The sequence below is a fragment of the Sorghum bicolor genome, chromosome 5 (genome assembly GCF_000003195.3).
Source record: "Sorghum bicolor cultivar BTx623 chromosome 5, Sorghum_bicolor_NCBIv3, whole genome shotgun sequence".
NCBI classification, from domain to species: domain Eukaryota; kingdom Viridiplantae; phylum Streptophyta; class Magnoliopsida; order Poales; family Poaceae; genus Sorghum; species Sorghum bicolor.
This window is the reverse complement of record NC_012874.2, coordinates 51,782,062-51,798,061: the sequence shown is the minus strand read 5'-3', so window position 1 is coordinate 51,798,061 and position 16,000 is coordinate 51,782,062.

Here is a 16,000-nt window from a genome sequence, read left to right as displayed (position 1 = left end):
ACTACCAAAAATAGAAAATGCACCATTGCATGAATGTCAGCTACGAACTACATCCTAAATCCATCAATGCTTGAATTTCAGATACAAACTGCACATGGGCACATCATCGTACAGGCAATGTAGCACCAGCAAACACATCGACGATAGCCATGTCCATGCGCAAAAGGTAAGATCCCATTGCAGAACTGTCAGGATTCACAGGGAGGGTGTTGATGATCTGCACCTGGACCATAGCTTGATGTTGATTCTATGCTCGAGGGGAGAGGACCATAGCTAGATGTCACGTCGTCTGGCCAACTTATTAGCCAAGACATTGCACTGCTGCCTGGTGCCCAGCACACCATGTTGCTCGTTGTCGTAGCTCGGTGCAGGAGAGGAGAAGGCATGATGGTTGACAAGGAGAACACCAATTAATGTGGATCCCATGACGGCATGAGTTACTCACATCGTTTGAGGGAAGGCAGCATCCCCGGCTCTAGTTGAAGCCATCGTGTCTAGACAATGGGAATCATCGATGAGAAGGCAGCGCTGTCGTGCCGCACGATCCCATTGCAGCACAACCGTGGGAGTCGTCATGGAGAAAGCAGTGTCGCTGCTACTCGAGCCCATCACGGTCCAACCACACGAGTCATCGCTCATCAGGGAGAAGCCAGTGCTGCTGGCCTAGAAGCAATCTGGATCTAGGATTGACGATGTGGGGAGTCCAGGGATGGACATGCCCGAGGCGCCGTCCACCCATAATACATTAAGATAACACAATGGAAGATAACAGTTGTTGGTGCTGGACTATAGATGGAGAATGTACAACGGATCGGATCTGACCACCTTTGACGACACAATATAAAAAGCTAGGATAGAATGAAAATATAATGCCACTACTTTTACTTGTCATTAATTATTTCTACTCAATGGCAAGTAATTTGAATGAACAAGGATGACCGACTGGCGGGGTCTGCATACTTTGTGGAATGGAACCAATTCCAGAACCATAATACTAAATCTATTTCATCTTTCAGTCATCAGTACAGTTGGTACTGGAGGATCATGTACTGCTATTGGCGCCAATGCCGCTCAAAAAATTATAAATTTGCAAAAATCAACCTTTTTGATGGAATCATAATATATTTGTTCTGTAATAATATTTTGAAAGAGAGAATACAATGTTCCAACAAAAACGCTTGCAACCACGATGAGTGTCTTCATTTAAGTACTAAAGTTGTTTGTTTTGTTGTTCTTTGGCTTGCCATTTGTAACCTTTTATTAGTTTGTTTAGTATTTAATGGGGCCCCCTTCTTCTTTCTTACTACCGGTTTTCTATTAGTGGCTTAGAGTCAAAAGAAGTGGTGTTAGTTGAGAACTCTATTAATCCTGCTGTAGTATCTGCTCTTTAGTTTTTCTTGTATAATAGTACTAGCTGTAGAAAAATTCCTTGCGATCGTGGCATTTATGCTGCAATGGATGTTTTTTTGTCACCATTCAAGATGCATGCGCTTTATTGAAGTGGGAAGCAAAGAGTGCAAGCCATGGTTTGTTTGCCAATAGATAGATATGTGGAACATCAGACTGGACTCGGCCTATACATTGGTACTTGCAGTTGCAGGAATGGATGTCAAGCATGAAAGAGAGCACTGGGAAAGAGAATGATCAATATTCCAACGAACAAGCAGTGTAGAAACTGATAATGATCCAGTGACATCAGAAATAGTAGTTTGCGCTTCTTCTTCCTAAATAAGACAACAGTATCACTGGTTTCTTCGGATAGCAAAATGTTCGATCAAACGTGCTGTGTGTTTTAATTCACATCCTCATGCATCTGTCTCCTACAAATTGTGCTGTTGATATCACAGCAACTAGCTAGTAGTCTACTAGCTACTAGTATTAGTCAGAATTTGAAGGCACCCGGCTTGAGGGATAGCAAGTTGCTTTGGTGAGAGCCATCCAGGAGACCAGCGCCAATGGTGTAGAGGCGCTTAGGGAGGGTGCTGTGCTACAATCTGCTGGCTTTCGTGTTCGATTGCTAGGGGGCCTAATAGGGTACAGATTAAGACTGTGGTAGAATCGATGTCCTGACGACAACTCCCCCAAAGTGGTGGAACTCAGTAGCCGAAGTGGTGGAGTACCAGAGGTTTAACCACATGAATATATGTACCATTGTTATCCCCCAAAAGAACTGAACATTCCAGGACAGTCATTTAACGTTGGCCTTTACATACAGTTTAACACAGATATGGCTGTAGCATGCATTAAATCAGATAGGGGCTTCAAGGATAAAACTAACCATGCAAATGAGCTGACAAGACCCCAAATCGTGGCAGGGCATGCAAAGACACATACCAACAGGCTCAAAACTAAGTAACGAGCTGACAAAGCAGTTCTAGTTAACACATCGCCCTATAAAGTTTCACACCAGGAACCAATAGGCAGCAACTTAATTAGTGTCGTAACACTAGAAACAGCACTCGTGCTAGTGCCAGCCACACAATCCGCACATGGTGGTTTTCCCATCGACAATAATGTCTAGAACTACCAGCCATTCACTCCTACACGATCGCTCTTTAGTACTGGCCGAGAAGGGGCTTTTGCCCCGGATCCCGAGCCGAGACTACGCTTCTGGGACTAAAGACCCCCCTTTTAGTCCCGGATGGTATTACGAGCCAGGACTAAAGGGTGCTGACAGCAGTGCCACGTAGCACCACCCTTTTGCTAAAGAAAGATGATCCGAAACTAAGCATAAGGCGATTAGTTTTGAAACTGAGTCCGAGTTTTGGGGAAACTTTGTCTAAAGGAACTTTAGTAATAAAAACAGCATATATGACGCTCCTACCATTGCAGTCGTAATAATGCACTTTTTTTACATAGTTGGGATGCCGCTAAACACTTCATGCCCCCACCCACCTCAATACACGGAAATCTTCCGGTCCGAATGTTCGGACCGGAGACGTCGTCCGACGGTTCCCGCTCAATCATTCCTGCGCGCACGGGGCTGCCAGGTACGTATGTTTTTTTTTAATTTCTTTTCCTTTTTTGTTTTTTCTTTCCTTTTCTTTTCTTCTTCTTTTCTTTCCTTTTATGTTTCATTTATTTTTCCCTCCCCGTTAGTTTTCTTCTCTTTTTTTTTTCTTTTTCTTTTTCTTTTTATTTATTTATTTCTTTTTCTTTTTTCTTATTTTATTTTATTTTTCTTTATCTTTTCATTTATACTTCCTGCCCGTTGTTGTTCCTATTTGTTTTTTCTTGGGATTTTTTCTTTTCTTTATTTTGTTTTTTTTCTTTTTCTTTTTCCCTAATTCATGTTTATAGATTCAATTTATTTTTATTTTTCTTTTATGTTATTTTATATTTTTATCTTTTTTTTATTTTTTCCTCTTTATTTTTTATTCCTTTTTGCGCTTCATTTTTCCCTTTCTTTTTTTTTATTTTTTATTTCATTCATCTTTTTATTTTTTTGTTTCTTTTGGCAACACATTAATTTAGTGCTGGTTACAAAGGTGTTTATTAGATTATTTTTGTGGAATACATGCATGCATGTGATTGAAACGCTACAAACGTCTTGATATTGATCCTATGGTGGTTGTTTAATTTTTTTTAGTGGACTAATATCATAGGAAGCGAGTGATATTATTTTTTGTTTCTGTTTCATTCAATTTTCCATATTATTTTTATTTTATTTTTTATTTACTATCATTAATTAGTTTTATTTATTCTTTTTTATTTCTTTTTTGTCTTTATGTTTTTTATAGATTTTTTATTTTTCTACTTTATCTTACTTAATTATTTTTTATATTTACTTTTTTCTTTTCTATATTTCATGAGATGTGATGTAAAATGGTGTTTTTTGCAACGTTTATGTGGTATACAATGCCATGTTTTTTGATGTTTTTTTATGATGTTTATGTAGTATATGTAATGTTCTATGGTTTTCTATGATGTTCATGTGTTATACATGTAATGTTCTATGATATTTTTTTGATGTTCATGTGGTATTTTTGTGATGTTCTACGATTTTTTTTGTGATGTTCGTGTAATATATATCTGATAATGCAACATTCTATATTGTATTTGGCGATGTTCTATATTGCATTTGGTGATGTTCGATGGTTCATTTAGTGATGTTCACTTAGTATATATGATGATGTACATAGTGATATTCACGTAATATATATGTGATGTTCTATAGTGTATTTAATGGTGTTCTATATTGTATTTAGTGATGCTCTATGATGTATTTAGTGATGTTCATGTTAATGTTCGATAGTGAATTTAGTGACGTTCATTTAGTATACATGTGATGTTTTTTTGATATATTTAGTGATGTTCAGGTAATATATATATGATGTTCTATAATGTATTTAGTAATGTTCTATGGTGTATTTAGTGATGTTCACTTAGTATACATGTGGTGTTCTATGATGTACTGAGTGATGTTCATGTAATGTATTTGTGATGTTCTATAATATATTTAGTGATGTTCCGTAATGTATTTAGTTATGTTCACTTAACATACATGTGATGTTTGCCTTTTATTTTTTCCATATTCCATTGTATATGGTATACACATGATGAATGAGATACTTTATGATTATCTTTAAGTATTTTCACAACATATTATGTAGTATTCATACAACATGTTATGTAGTATTTATACAACATGTTATGTAGTATTTTCCCATGTTTCATTTGTTATATTATACACATGATGTTCTACTTGTGTAATGTTATTTATTATATAATTCTATATTTTTATTTTATTTATTTATCGGTATTATAATACCAATCATTTAAGTGTGTTTTCATATGGAATATTGTTTTTTCTAAATTTAAAACATTTTTCTGTGAAGGCGGAATATTGTTTTATGAATCTAGAACACCACCTTTATTCAATAATAAAAGAAAATATTCTATCTTTATAAAATACATATTCGTTAATAAAACTTTATCTGAATATATTCATGTTGAGATCTTATTTTGAAGCATTTAGTATAAGGAATCCAATAGTGCAATCTGAATTTAATTTGGATACTTGATTTGCTAACTATAACGAAGATGGAACATCGTCTCTTATGAAGATGGAACATTATTTTTTAATGAAGATGGAACATCGTCGCCATGTTTATAATACCAATACGGTTCTTAGAATATTTTATTATGAAGATAGAACATTATTTTTTAAACCTTAAACATCGTCTCAGCTCAATACAAAAATGTTCTATCTTTATATGATAATTATTCGTTATTAAAATTTTATCTAAATATATCCATGTGAGATCTTGTTTTGAAGGATTTATTACAAGAAATCAAATGGTGTAATCGAAATTTAATTTGGATATTTTGTTTAAGAGTTATGACTTTTTTCATTAAAAGTCATTATGTGCATGCGTCGTAACTAACATGGATATGTTGCTCCACTATCTCCTCGCACTAGCTGCGCATGATAAAGTCACAAGCCAAAATTAATTATTATGGGTGAGAATAAATACGTACCAGCACCGGCCATAGAAAAAGTACATTATTAAAGGTCTAATTTGGAAACAGTCTGAAAACGACCTGCGCTGCAGAGGTAAATGTAATTTTCGGCACTAAAACCATTATCAACTAATTTATTCAATAACAGTTATTTAGAAAATGTATAGCTCGCTCTAAAAAAACAGTTCAGAAAAACAGTCAAAATAATTCGACCAACAAACAGTTAATAAGGTTCATTAAATATATAGTGCACGGTGCTATTTGATCTCCTAAAAGAAAAAGAGGAATCGTCGTGGGCGCCAGGCGGGAATTGGGGCGCGGGAGTCTGCCGGACGACGCGTTCCGTCCGAACGGCCGGACCCGACGAGGCCCCCCTCAATACAACCCTTTTGCTTAGTTTCCTCAAACCTTCGCAGTCGTTTTGGGTGAATCGTTGCGGATAATACGCTCCTACCATTGAACATCACCAACTTCTATTAGTGCATTAGCGCATCCGGTCTTTGGATAGACTTTTTATTATAAATTGTATCATTTTGTTAAAAAATAATTCCATACTGACATGTGAGTGGTAAATTTGGGTACGATAAGCAACCGGTGTTCAGTCTTCAATTAGACTACTTTTGTTACTATAGTATTATTGCTTACATTAAATGTTTCCATCCTGGCCTATGGGCAGTAAATTTCTCTATGCTAATCAACAGGGTGTTTAGTCTCTGGTGAGACTTTTTCTACTAATAATAGTATTATTTTGTTACATAAATAATTCTATCCTGGTATGTGAGCAATAAATTTCTCAGTGCTATAAGCACCAGCGTGTTCGGTCTCTAGCAAGACTTTTTTTTAATACTGATAGTATTATTTTATTAAGTAAATAATTGTATTCTGGTTTTTGAACGATAAATTTACCTATGTTAATCACCCACATCTCTGGTCTCCAATTAGACAAATTTTATTACTAATAATATTATTTCATTGAGTATAGAATTCCATCCAAACCTATGAGCAGTAAATTTGTATGTGGTAATCAGCGAAGTATTTTTTTATTACTAGTATTATTTTATTACTAATATTATCGTTTGGCCCATTAATAATTTTGTTGGGATTTGTGAGCAGTAAATTTAGTTGCGCTAATCTAGCGGGCTGGATGGGAGAATTTTTATTATTAATAGTTATGCTTGTAAATAATTCTGTTTGGGCGTGTCTAGTAAAATTTCTTGTAATAATCACCAACGTGGTCAGCCTGTTTTTATTACTAAGATTTTTATTTTGGTCTATAAATTTTTTCAGCCTTAGCAGTAGGCAATTAAATTGGTTGTCATAGTCGTTCTACAGTCAGAGTATTTTTTATTACTGATATTATCTTTTGAGCTTATAAATAATTTCGTCCAGGCGCTTAGGAGTAAAATTATCTCTGGATTCGTAAATATTACAGCCAACTTCATGTTGAATAAGATATATTTTAGAATTTACAATGACAATTTTTAGTAACAAAAGGTTGGCTATGTGCGGTAAATTTGTCTGTACTAATCAATGAGGCATCCAGTCTCCGGATAGACTTTTGTTACTAATTGTATCATTGTTGAGCAACTCCAGCCCACCTCCTAAACAAGTCTCTATTCTAAATCTAAGGACTTGATCAAAAAAATTAACTCCAACCCACCTTCTACTTGGGCTCCCATTTTCCATGCCCTTCCAAATTATAGTTTCAGCCCCTCCCATCTAGAACCCTCCTATCCAATGGATCCTACCCACTTTTCTCTCCCCACCCATAAATTAAAACAAAAATATGTGAGATAAGGACTTGGTCTGTTTTTTTCATTGGAGTTGGGTCTTAATTTGAGCCCCTACTTTTTTTTATCATAGCTTGTAAATAAAAGACTTGGGCTGGAGTTTCTCCGTACTGATATGTGAGTGGTAAATTTGGATATGAGAAGTAAAAGGTGTCCGGTTTCTGGTTAGACTACTTTTTAACAGGAATAAGTTTTTTTCTAACATGAATAAGTTTTTTATTCATAGTGAATAATAGTAATTATGAATTGGTAACCTTTATAACACAATGACATGAATTAACCAGTATTGCTCGTGTACAAGAACAGGAATGGCCAATAAAAATAGCGGAAACTTGTATCTGTATTATAAGAATTACATGGTGTAGAAAATCAACTCCTGCAACCTTAAACCTATTTAGAATGAATTAATCATCATTCACAAAAAAAAAAAAAAGAATCGTCGTCGATCTGCTTGAACCGCCGTCGATCGGATCCGTGCCACCAGGCACGGGATGTCCAGATCATTATTGACGCCACAAGGAATCCTTTCAAACTGCAACGAAGGCCATAAAGAAAGTTGAAAACCGAAAAAGAATAACATGGGATTCACCCATGGCTGGCCGGAGGGTGTAGAAGGGAGGCATCGCCATATATATCCACACCACCGGCGCGTCATCATTGCTGAAACCACCACAAAGAGGAGCGTCAGAAGGTCGTCGATCGCCGCCTGCAGCAGATGCCACACTCAGCGACGGTGAACAGGGCTGCAAGCACACATGCCACACTCACCGGTGGCAACGGGGTGGGATGAGCCGCAGCCGTCGGGCGCCGTTGCAGGTTGTAGCCGAGGTCGCTGGTGAGAAACGGACGTCGCGGTCATTGCAGATGGTACGCCGCAGCCGCCACCGTCCAGACTCCAGAGCTAAGAAGCTAGGTGATTAATTGGAGCTGCCACATCCGCACGTACAGAATGCTGCGGTGAGGTGATTGGATGAGCCGCGGCGTCGGTGAGGTGCGGGCGAGCTAGCTAGCTAGATGGTGTCGCGGCGACGGTGAGAGGTACGGTGCTGGTGAGATTTCTGCACGATGGAGACGGATGTGGCGAGGTATTTTGAAAACAAAGAAGAAAGGAGCGGCGACGGGAGGGAGGGAGGGAGGGGTATAAATCCGGATGGCACGTTGACTGAAACACGTACGGTTCACGAGCCGGATTCGATTGCGATCATCACGGACAGAGGAATAATAAAACTCAGTAAATAACCGTGTACTGCAGGGGCGGCGAGCGCATCGTGGACTTGCGCGAGGCTGATGCTGTGCGGCTCGGCGCAGTCACACATGCCCGGCGGCTACACGGGCCACGCGCGGACACCAAGAGACTCGGTTTCTTGTATTTCTCCTCTCTTTGTTCAATAAATACAATGTCACATCAGCAAAAGTCAATAAATAGAGAGATAATAAATAACTATAGAAACTATGATAGAGTCTGCATTGGGAGTGCCCTAACAAATCAGGAATTATCCCAACTACATGTGTTTTTGTGCCCCTCCTCATTGTGGTCAAAAAATTTTTTTTTACTTTTTTTTTTCTAATGTTGCAACGCATAGTCATAAACCTATTATTAAGAAATAATCTTGGACTTGTTCGCTTCAGGTTCAGGTTGTGGTTTAAGCCATTCTCTTGCCCAGTCTCAAAGCAGAGTAGCAGCATGTGTAAGTTTTCTTGCCTTTTTTTTCCAAAAAAATTCTCTCATTTATACCACGAGAGCATGTAGCTGCAGATTAGAAAAAACAACAGAGCTTATAAATTATAATAATCCTAGAAAACTATTCCCATACCCTTTTTTTTTAGGAACAACTAGGGAGCCTAGCAGATTCATTGCAGCCTGCAGTCTTACTGTTCCTAGTGGGCCAAATCCTAAAGGCCCATATACGTCTCTATGTCTCGGGCAGCCCACCATAAGTTAAAAACTCAGCGGCAGAACACGGCAGAACGCTTCGTTTAGCACCACCTCGGCAGCGGAAGCTGGATGCGCTGCGAGCTCCCGCTATAAGACAAGCGCCCCCTGCACCGTTGCTCCATACTTACCTGGACGGGGTCGACGGTTGGTCATGAAGGCCCGTGGCCTAGGTCAGTGGCCCGCATTGCACTTGGCGGGTGCGCTAGCTTACCATCTCCCCAAGAGGGAGAGTGGACGTCATAATTTGTGGTAGAGGGGGTACGCGTTCGCGCGGCCCCTGCCAATTTTAAAGAATTAAACTTTTGATCCCTAGCTCTGAGAAATATAATTAAAGTTTGGTCCCTGGGCTCAGATGTATTTTATTTTGGATGAACTGTCCCTGAGATCAGATAAGGCGGATTGGTTTTTGCACTCGTGCGGCCCCTGTCAATTTCAAATAATTAAACCTTGGTCCCTGGCCTCTGAGTAGAGTTGAACTTCGGTCCCTGGGCTCAGCCTCAGATAAAGCGGATCGGTTTGTTGTTTGTGTGTCCCTTTCCCTGGGCTTAGGAAGAGCTCATATAAAGAATAAAACTAAGGCCTTGTTTTTCACCCATGTTTGGATATATCTATGGAGTATTAAATATAGATAAAAAATAATTTATTATATAATTTATATATATTGTGATAATTAATGATTGAATACTAATTGCTATAATTAGAAATATGTTATAGTACTAAAAAACCCTTTTGCAGGAACTAAACAAGACCTTGTTGTAGTTCCAACTTTGTATTGGGGAAGATATTTTTAAAATTGAAATTAAAATAATGTTTCGATCGAAGGCATAAGGTACATATAATGCCTTGTTTTATGAAACTTATAAAAAATGCGTTTAAGCTTACAAAGCTGCGGCTTAGTTTTCCTCTTAGACTAGTCTCAGTGCATAGTTTTATGACACAGTTACTAAGACTATAAGCTAGGTAACCGAGCCACAAGAGTTTCATGGGGATGAAACTCCTCTCTCATATGATGACGAAACTCCTTCATTTAATGGCCCTACCAAGTCAGCAATTATACTTATGTGGCACCCTATTTAATATGCATGACACTTTCATGAAACATGTATTGAGACTGGCCTTAAATGTACTTGTCGGCATTAACATATACTACAACATAAATCAACTGAAAATATGCCGGATTGTCTATCAGTGCCATACCAGAGTTCTAAAATCAGTCGATTCCTCACAAAGCCGTCAAGACATGCTAGTCTCTATCTCTAATACTTTCTATCTCTTCTTTTCTCTATCTACCTATTACTCACTCCGTTCCAAATTCAAAATTGTTAGGCTTTTATAGATACATAAATTTTATTATATATCGATATAATATATATCTAGATGCGTAGCTAAAGCTATTAGACATGAGGAAAGAGATAGTCAAGAACAATTCAAAACCAAATATTATTTTTTGTTTGGCAAATCGCTATGGACATCCAACTTCAATGAAATTGACCATTTCACACCAATAAGTCAATAACACACTAATATGTGCTAGGCACCATTACAAAATCATGGTCATTTACCAGAAGACATTGTATCTATTAAAATATTAATTTCTCAAGTCTGGTAAAGAGAGAGGAGGGGCAGACGATGTTGAGATTTGACTTCGATAAAAAATGCAGCCCTAAAACTTTGGAGTTGAACATCTAACCTCTGTACAAAAGTTTGCTTTCAGAACCTTAAAGCAAATGAGGAAAAAATGACTTCGCTCAGAACAAGTAAAAAGACCATGGACTTTGCTTGAAGCAAACACGTTTGCCTAGGTAATGTGAAGAATGATCGAAGAGTTCGCTCGACTTAAGTCTAGAAGATTCATGATAAAACATTCAAGTTCAGGTGCGCGAAGACACCTTTGAAGAAAGTGACTTCTAAGATTGACAAAAGATAATGAAGAATGAACTCTGGAAGATGAAAGGACACCTACACCCCTGTAATTTAAAGGGGTTGTATTGATTATAAAGAGGGGTAAAATGGTCATTTGTATACGACTTATGAGGGCTATGACCTCTTTAAATACCTCTTTGACATGTACAGTAAAACCGTAAAATGAATACAATTTTACACCTATATTCAAATGTTTGTGTGATTGTTTCACCCAACAAAGGATTTTTTTTATGACAAGCGTCGTTGAGCGCTAGGTAGGAGCCGACGGGGAGGAGGCATCCCCGCTGGCGGAGAGATTCAATGAATTTGAGAGGATGATGACAACATTAAACCCGGCTCAGGTGGTCACAAATTTAGAGGCCCAAATCAGCTAGGAAACTACTAGCTGGGAATGATCTCTCTTGATTTTAAAACTTCTATCTTCTTAGTACAATGATACGCAATGTTCTTACATATTCAAGAAAAAATCGGTTAATTTCTCTTATAGTATGTAATTATGACAACAAAAGCATTATTATTAGAAAGTATTTATAAACACAAACCTAATGATACCGCTTTTGTACTATCAACTTTTTGTATGATTAAACAACTAGTTGGTTAAAGATAACAAAATTTGATTTTTGAAATACATGCATGCACTACCGGACAGCAGGGGTTTGCCGTGTGCCTGGTGCACACGGCAAAGTCCAAATTACACACGGCGAAGGCTTTGCCGTGTGTTGCTCACGGCAAAGAACACACGACAAACTTTTTCACGGTGAACCCTATTTTTACTCACGACCAAATTATGGGCACACGGCGAAACTTTGCCGTGAGTCAATCTTGACACACGATAAAGAAAATATAACGAACGGCGGAAGACGGCCTCAATATTTGCCGTGTGTCAGGGTTGGGCACACGACAAACCCCAACGAAAAATATCAAAAGTCCTGAATTTTTTTGCGGCCCATGGGATTCGAACCCATGACCTCTCCCTCGTGTTACTTAGCTCTTAGCCACTGCACCACACTATGACTTGTCATTATATTGCATTTCAGTTGCTCAAATATTATATCAAATTATGTGTAAATTGATAATTTGAGGTTCTAAATGATTTCAAATCAAAAAGTTGTAAACTACAAAGTTTTATAAATTTTTGGGATCTACAATTTTCATTTAGGGAGTTTCTTCATCCGAGGTCGTTTACAAAATTTGAATTTTAAATTTGAGAAATTCAAACGTAGTTTTTGCATGACAAGATGATTCCAAAATAAAAAGTTGTCAACTAAAGAGTTTCATAACTTTTTGAGATCTATAAAGTTTATTTAGAGAGTTTTTCCATCCGAGGTTATTTAAAAAATTGAAATTTTAAAATTTTCAATTAAAATGCTGAAAATAATTAAGAAATAGTAAACAATTCCGAAAAATTCCTAAACTTGGACACGACACAACCTATATGGTGTAGTGCCTATAGAAAAAGTTTTAAAATCAAACTCAAATATAAAAGTCAAATCTACTCCAACTCATTCTTCTTCACTCTTATCTCTGTGCAACTTCTTACAAGACTGTGTGGTTTCTATACATCATACATGACAACTTGTTCGAAATCTTTCCAAACTTTTTTTATGGCCTCTATGTATGATAACATGACATATCTACAAGTTTCGGGATTTACGGAATAAAATAGCATTTATTAGAATTTTTGAAATGTACTGACGCACGTTCCGCGTCGTGTCTCCTAACCACGGCATTCAAAAGTCATTTTCATTTCGAATGTGTGTTCTCAAACAGGATTGGGTAACATGAATATTATTTTTTTGATATTTTTTACAACTATTTTATTGACTCGTAGTTCAAATTTGAACGCAACCAGAAAAATGAAAATAAATAATGTTAATTGCAAAAATATAGCAAACATGTTTTAAATTTTATGAAATTTGAGTATGGAGTTACAAATGGTGAATGTGTAGAGAAGGAAAAATTTTGAGGACAAAAACTGAAAAAAAGATAAATTATTTGCCGTGTGTCGCACCCCTGGCACACGGCAAACCCAGGCTTTGCCGTGTGCCTAATGGCCGCACACGGCAAACGTTGACCGTTGGAGGTGGACGTTAGCGTGGGTTAGCTTTTGCCGTGTGCCATGTTTTTGCCGTGTGTTGCTCACGGCAAAAGTTGAGTTCGCCGTGTGCCTGGTGTTTGCCATGTGCAACACACGGCAAATGATAGATATACCGTGTGTCTGGTGTTGCTCACGGCAAACGGAGGGACACACGGCAAAGACCGGCTCTCCGGTAGTGATGCTTTATATTTTGAGACAGAGGAGTAACATCACACTTTTGGAGGAATGAGGGAGATATATAGCATGATACACCCATCTGTTTGAGCTACAATTTGCGCAAGGACCAAGTTTCAAAACCAAATAATCATTTTTAGCAAACTGTTTTTTAAGAAGCAATATGGTGTTTATTTATTTATTTATTTATTTATAATTTTGAACGTGTCATTTAGTTTGAAATGATGACGAGTTGAGCCTAAGAGAGTGAGCATAAGGGTTACTGTGGGGTAAAGGAACTTTAGCACTTGCAATGGTTGCACATTCACCAAAGAATCATTTTTAGCAAACTGTAGTTTTTTTTCAGAAGCAATATGGTGTTTATTTATTTATTTATCAAAAACCAAGCATATAGAACACCATATTGCTTCTTAAAAAACACCATATTTATTCAGAGATGAAGAGACTGAATAAAGAGTAAAAAAAGGTTTAATGATGCAAATGCACTAGAGACAAATAATATATAAAGATGGTTAGCATAATTTAGATATAGTATAGGATTCCTGATAGAATTTATTTCTATATTTTAGGAGTGAACTATTAGAAACGGTTGGAAATGATCTTATGCTAATACTTCTTGGCATGTTGGAAAACATCATAGATAGTTTTGGGACGAAATTATTGGGAACTCTTGGACATGCTCTAAGAGACTATATTCTTCCTAATGGTTAGGAATAGAAATTTTGGTGAAAAACTATCCTCCAATAACTTCTTTAATTGGTTATTTAAATATAGCCATTTTCTAGTCTAGAAATATTTCTCACTAGCCAAAGATATAAAATAAGAATGACTCTTTAGAATGCAAACAAAATACAGAAAAACCATTAGACAGTGAAAAGATACAGAAAATGAGTTTTATTCAAATAACTCTCCGAATGATGATTTAAAGAGTAAGCTTTAAAAATACTCTTGGATCGGAGATGGAGTAGCATTGCACTAGAAACACATGATCTAATGCAACAAAAGAATGCTCCTTCCAGTCCTTTGTTTTATTTGTGCCTTTTTTTTCTCAACGAATTTCATTTGCCTTTCGAGAATGCATGCACTCAACATGTTAATACTACAGCCACAAATATATGTATTTGGATTTTTGAAAACAAATACATCTATATCTTAGAATTTAGCTAGCGCATGCTAGAAAAGGAGATGGTCTAGACATCAAATAAGACAACAATCCAAAAAAAAAGGCAAGTACCTAAAAACATATTGACCCCGTTGTTTGACGCCACAATTGATGATGGCATGCTTCATATTCAGTGATCTTAATTATACCAGGTAAATATATTAGATGTCTTGCCTTAAAAATAATGTATAGGATGTAGTAGACTGGTTAACATATTGACCTGCAAGATAGTACCTGTAAGTAATCGAGCACAGGTCTATTGCACAATTAAATTTGAAGCTCCTATTTTACACATAATTTTGATATGGAGTATTTGATTTCATATCCAGTTAGATATATTTTCCTCTATCTCATAGAGATTATAGTAAGATGGTTTGATATAGCAAATGTATCCTCTCGTCATTTGGATTAAATTTATTTCTTTAAATTTCATATAATATGTGTCTTATTGAGAATTCTAATATAAGTCATGAAAATTTGGATCTCAAGCTAAGGTTTGGAGTAGGGTACAAACTAATGATATGCTTTCATGACTGAAAACAAACTAAACATTGTTCATGAAAATTTAAGCCTAAAAGTTGTTCCTTAATATTTCTCTCTTTTATTTAGGGTTCCCAAAATGGAGAGGATTTGGTGAAGCCAGTGTCTATCTTGGATGTGGCAACCACAAGTACCGACAATCAAATAGCACCTCATGGTGAGATTACAGATGATCAATCTATGGATGCTGATGAGAAGAAGGTGGCTAAAAAGAGTCTTAGTCGCACTAGGACGCGTGTGAGTGGTTTGGAGGAATTGCAACTTATCGGGCGAAACAGAGAAATATCTAAAATTATAGACTTAGTTTCAAATAGTGATAATATCCAACAATTTCAGGTGATCTTTGTGTGGGGAATGGGTGGCCTTGGGAAAACCACCCTAGTTGGTGGTGTTTATCAAAGCCCAAAGTTGAGTGACATATTTGAGAAGTACGTTTTCATCACAATTATGCGTCCTTTCAATCTTGAAGAGTTCCTTAGGAGCTTGGCCAGACAACTACATGAAGGATCTTCTAAGAATCAAGAACTATTAGAAAATGGAAACAACAATAAGAAATCATTAGCATTGATGGACGTCGACAACTTGACTAAGGAGTTGAAAAGACTATTAGAGAAGAAAAGTTCTTTGATTGTTCTAGATGATTTCTTTGAGACCTCTGAATGGGACTTGATAAAACCAAAGTTATTACCTCTATTGGAAAATACGAGCCGAATCATTATCACTACGAGGGAGGAGAATATTGCCTACCACTGCTCAGGAAAACATGGAGTTGTGTGCAACCTTCAAGTTCTTCAGCCAGATGATGCACTTTGCCTCTTGAGTGAAAAGGTAACAAAAATGTCCTCCAGTTTTCTTGGTTTGAAATAGCACTGATTTCGGGAAAATCCTTTTTTTTTATCATTAAGATATTGATT